Source organism: Saccostrea echinata, unplaced genomic scaffold, assembly GCF_033153115.1.
Source record: "Saccostrea echinata isolate AGI-Se365-2 ecotype Australia unplaced genomic scaffold, CSIRO_AGI_Sech_v1 ptg000089l, whole genome shotgun sequence".
Classification (NCBI taxonomy): domain Eukaryota; kingdom Metazoa; phylum Mollusca; class Bivalvia; order Ostreida; family Ostreidae; genus Saccostrea; species Saccostrea echinata.
Window position 1 is genome coordinate 70020 of NW_026889838.1, and position 5779 is coordinate 75798.

Here is a 5779-nt window from a genome sequence, read left to right on the forward strand (position 1 = left end):
CGCCACGCGGGCGACTTGTAGCGGTTGAATCGAAGGGTTATGGAAACCAGGTAACAATTCTAAGTTTTTTTTTCTTAAGGACTTAAACATCTATAACTGAATTCCGAGATACTGAACAACAGTGTTTCTTCAGATCTTATTGTAGCGATTTATTTGCGAGGATCAAAGTATCTGATTTTAATTCGATTGCATTAACTCAAATTAAATACCGTCGCCTTTGTCTGTTTTCTTTCTACTCAAATTCGCACTTTAAAAAAAATTCAGCTAATAATTAAATGAAATATGAATCAAGAAGATATTCAAATAAACTCAGATATTTAATAACATTGTCAACATTATAAATAATTCAAATTGGACTAAAAGATAAATACACACTTTATGATTTCATATTGTAGGCCTTCAACCATTGTTTCTTTGCGTGGATTCAATAAAATCTCTTATACTTGCGACAAAGGAAAAAGAATCATTCATTCTGTATAAGATTTCATTTGACAGAATGGAAAATAGTACAATCCAAAAAATTGGAGAAATGAATAGCATAAGGCACCATAGTGAAATGACATGCATTCCGGATAAAAGGTAAAAGTGTTAAGCTTGTCAATGCAATTGAAATTATATATATATATATATATATATATATATATATATATATATATATATATATATATATATATATATATATATATATATATATATATATATATATATGAATTTAGGTACGTTGCAGTAGCAAAAAACAACATCATTGTTATGTTCAGCAATACCAACCATACCACAACGGATATTCCAGTACCCTACCAAACGGCAGATATACGTTTTGGATCGAATCAAAATGGTTTTCATACTTATCACTTGCTTATACACAATTTTTGAAATTGCTTAAAATTGCTTTTTTGTTTTAAAAATCACATAAACTGAAAATTAAGACCAATGAACGAACACGTTTTATTGCTATATATTTCTTTGCATATTTTAGGAATTGAAACGTTGCCTTTTAAATATAAAATATACTGCTGTAGATATGCATTACTTTATTACTTTTGTTTTTTAACATCACGCTTTTTTTTTCATTTCATAGAGGAATTGACGTTTTTTAAGTTTCTAAAATAATTAATTTTATTTTTAAAAAAATATAAATATAAGTTTTCTTAATTCTTTAAAACAATTTGAAATAAAATTGTTTTCTATCTGTCAAATTTTGAAATAGTCTAATAAGGCATGAAAAAGCTCATTCATCAAAACATGCTTGGGAATTTAAACAAAAATTCTGTGTGCTTTTTGATTTTTTTTTTTTTTTTTTTTTTTTTTTTTTTTTGACTTCGATATGAAAGGAGACGGTTTTGCTTAGTTTTTATAAAAAAAAAAAAGAGTAACTTTTTGTTTTGTTTACCCGTCATCGATATGAATATGCACTTGATCTAACCTCTATCATTTCTAAGGATCTGCATTAGCATAGATCTCACTTAAAATTGTTTGTTATATTTACGTTTCATAAAAGCATTGTTGCAACCACTATTGAAATAACGACCACTTTTGAAATAATTATTCCAATAATGGTTGAAAATGCATTTCAAAACCGAACACAGATTGCAACTACTATTGAAATAACGTTCACTAGTGAAACAATGATTTCAATAGTGATTGAAATTATTAGTTTAATAGTTGCTGACAATGATTTCAATCCCAAAACCACGTTGTAAACCTTATTATTGAAGAAAATTATTTCAAGTGAACGTTATTTCAATAGCGATTACAACTTGTGTTTGGTTTTGAAATGCACTCTCAATCACAATTGAAGTAATTTTTTCAATAGTGGTCGTTATTTCAATAGTGGTTGCAACAATTAAGCATTGAATCATTATTTTTTGAAAGATATAGTCTCATAACTGCAATGGTGTGGGCAAACAAATTGAGTAACGCGCGTTAGCGCGTTATGAAAATTTGTTTGCACACACCGTTGCAGGTATGAGACTATATATTTCAAAAAATAATGATTCAATGCTTATGTTTACATTTTTTAACTCCTTGCCTTGACCGCAATTGTGATTTATATTTCAAAATCCCTGTATTATCCTTCGGGTAAGTTATAATTAATGGAAGAGCCGTTGCAACAGCTTCTGTTCAATGCGAGCGTGAATTTTAATTTTCGCTTATGACGTTGCGCTTCCATGGCGTTCAAAGTTTGTAACGTCAAAATAAAGCGCATACTTTAACCCTTTGACACCCTGTCTGTGTTACAGTGTTTTGAATGCCGTAGCTTTCCTCACACTTTATAAGTAAAATACATGTTGAATGTAAATATAGCATACATATTTCTTTTTTTTTTTCAAATAGAACAATTAAGCAAAGTTATACCATTGTTTATCTGATAGAGGATTCTTAAACAAATCGATTGATATTTGTACTACAAAGATTTTATTCCATAATAATAATGAAAAATAGTTTCTGTATCGAACCTTATCTGATTTAAACAATATATAATTATGTGTTATCTTAATAATCTTTTTATATACTCAAGGAAATCACCTTTATGCGCTAGAGACAAAAGGAAACGAGATCTTTCGATTAAGTATAGACGGAAAATCATTTACGACAATATATGAGGAAAAACAGTATACATTGTCAACAATAGACTCTGATGCAGAAAAGATTTATGCTATAGCCAACAAAGAAAGGTTAAGCTTCTACTCAAAGCAGGATTTTAAATAAATCACGATATAATGAAAGAATTTACATGCTTATAGCATTTATATAAAAAAGAAATTATAAAGAAATAATTTGGAAAATTATCAGGCTTAATTTTAAAAGAAGCTTAGAGAATACCAACCAATTTTTTGAGCTAGATATTGCAATGGAATTTTCATTTCAGATTCATTTTGATTGTTGACAAGAAATCTGGAGCTCTCGTTACTCGCAAGGAAATATCGCCAATGATTGGTCAAATACAATCAATCATTGTAGCGAAAAAAATAATTGATCAGGATGAAGGTAAAATAGACAACTGATTTCCATTCTATTGGTGTAAAAAGATTGTGTGTACTTTAAGCATAACCTTTCCCTTTTTGATTTGACAAGCAGAGTGAAGTAAAGTGAATCATCTTCGTTTTGCATTCTAGCATGTTTTTATTATGATTTTCGATTACTGTTATTTAACTGTAATAATGCATGTAATCACATAAATCATGTATATTAAAGTTTCTTTTAATCAATTCCTGGATATTTGCACTTTTATGTATCTGATTATCGTTATTTTTTTTATTCAGTTTATTTAAACCATTAAAGAAAATAACGTACGTTTTATAAATTTCTGTACTTAAATTTAGTGCAAACATCAAAATCTGGAGGTTCTGAAGAGAGTTCAAATATTTGGCAGCCAGTCGTAATTACAGTGGTTGTAATAATCGTTCTTATTCCGATTGGTTACATATGTTACAGAAAGAGAAGTTCTGCCAGGTAAACAAATACATGTATGTACATGATTTCAAAATATCCCTTATAATTTATTCTCTCTATCTCCTTTTTCTCTCTCCCTCCCTCTTTTCTCTCCTCTATTTTAACGAATTGTGAAACGAGAGAAAATCAATTCCTGATTTAAGATAAATTATTCATTCCAGATATATATATATATATATATATATATATATATATATATATATATATATATATATATATATATATATATATATATATATATATATATATATCTCGTACGTTACATAATTTCAGGAAAACTATTTCTAGGATACCAACTTTATGTGCACGAGATAATGAAGGCTACCATTTTGGTATTAGAACACCTGCATGATCACCTTGTGTGAAAAAGAGTCTAATTCTGATTACATATTGTTATAAAATTATATACACATGCTCTCTTCATTTAGTATTTCATGTTTTTCTTTACTAAGTAGGTATGCAGAAAAATTATTAAAAAAAATAATTAAAAATCATATCGACATTTGCATTACTTTGTATTAACTTTGTTTTTGTTTTGTTTGTTTGTTTGTTTTTTGTTTTTTTGTTTGTTTGTTTTTTTTTTTTTTTTTGATTCATGGAGTTTGATGCAATGGCTCAGATTTACTGTTTATAATCATGTAATAAGATATTCTTGTTGAAGGCCCAGAAGGAAACAAATGAAAAAGAAAAAGAAAATACAATGCATTTTCAATATTTATTTTTTTTCCTCACTCAAGCTTTATAATTATTCCAATGTTGCATGGTAATCACAAGTTGGCAGTGGGACTTTTGCATTCTTTTAATTATCATTTTTACAGAACCCATATGTATAGATTTCTTTTTCAAACATCAACTGCATTTTCATTAAGATGATTTTCTAAGACAAGTTGTATTTCTTTTTTCATCAAACTAGTTTGACCATGGGTGTTTAATCTTGGAACCCAATTATCATGATTTTCAATTTAACTTTTTAAGGTCATCGTTTATTATAATCGTACCGACATTTAAACTACTTCATATCGAGGACAGAAGATTTCATAATTCTTATACGGAAGATTAACATACCTGCATATCTTGCATACCAATCCCTCTTTATTGTATATAACTATCTACAACATTTCCAGAATACACATATTTTTCTTTATTTTTCACGAATTTTAAAGTGTTTTTCAAATAAATTCTCAATTCAATGTCTAGAAATTCTTCTTTTTTTTCACATAAAATATGTCGTCATACATTTTTTCTTATTTCTGAATTTTTGTCAACGTTTATATGTTCATTTTCTTTAAAATTGCAAGTTAAATCTGTACCAAATTTATAAATAGAAAATACAGATGAATATAAATAATATGCAAGTGTCTAATTTTAAGCAAATTCGAAAAAGAAAAAAATAGATGTTTTAAAAAAATAGAAATGTGTGTTGAAAAGGTCTGGTTGGAAGAAACATATTTATTAAAATGGTAAGGCCTAGATGAGCTGGTATTTTTAACGTGAACATTTTATGTAGATAAGGTTTTTCATTATCCTTAAATACCTCTCATCTTAAAATCTAAATATTTTAAATTTCAATCCATAATTGCCAGCTGACATTGATTACAGTTCTGTGGCCGGTCCTTCGGATGGGACCGTATAAACCGAGGTCCCATGTCGCAGTAGGTGCTGGAACGAAAAAGATCCCTCACTGCTCAATGGCCTTAAGTGCCGAGTATAGGACAAAATTTGCAGCTCTCCACCGGCAACTGGTGGCGTCTCAATATGAGTGAAAAATTCTCGAGAGGGACGTTAAACAACATATAAACAAACAAACAAACAATTCTGTGGTGTTCAGATGACGTAAATAATTCATCTTAATGTATATATCTCAACATGCTCAAATAAGAAATGACAATATCAAGTATCTTTATGGGGTGGCGGTGTTCTTCGTTTTGCCTCAAATTCAACATGCAAATTTCTTTTTAGTCAAGTCAAATTGAAATCGACAAGTATGCCTGTACAATAAATCTATCAAAATTACTTTATCTGTACAGTAAATATTGTAAAGGAATAAAGAAATATTTACCTTTACTATTTTCATACATGTGCATGCATTCATGTTTATGTCATTCATGTTGAATGGCTTGAACTGAGCACAGACCAAAGCAATCGACATTCATTTTATTGCCTATTACGGGTTATTACATAACAGTTATTTCAGCGATTATCCAGCACTACAACTATGCTTATAACTCCTATTTACTAACAGTTTACATTTTGAATTTTGATGTAGAAAACTTATAGATATGAAATGAATTCGGACCACTGCAAGGCACATCCGGTCAGTCTGGTA

At 28.7% G+C, this 5779-nt stretch overlaps 1 long non-coding RNA gene across 1 annotated transcript; it reads left to right on the forward strand.

The window, feature by feature from the left end:
• The first annotated feature begins 444 nt into the window (after positions 1-444).
• Positions 445-2669, forward strand: LOC133177178 (uncharacterized). Its single transcript, XR_009719629.1, has 3 exons — positions 445-579; positions 717-835; positions 2519-2669. It is a non-coding gene; the product is annotated as an uncharacterized LOC133177178 (long non-coding RNA).
• The last annotated feature ends 3110 nt before the right edge of the window (positions 2670-5779 follow it).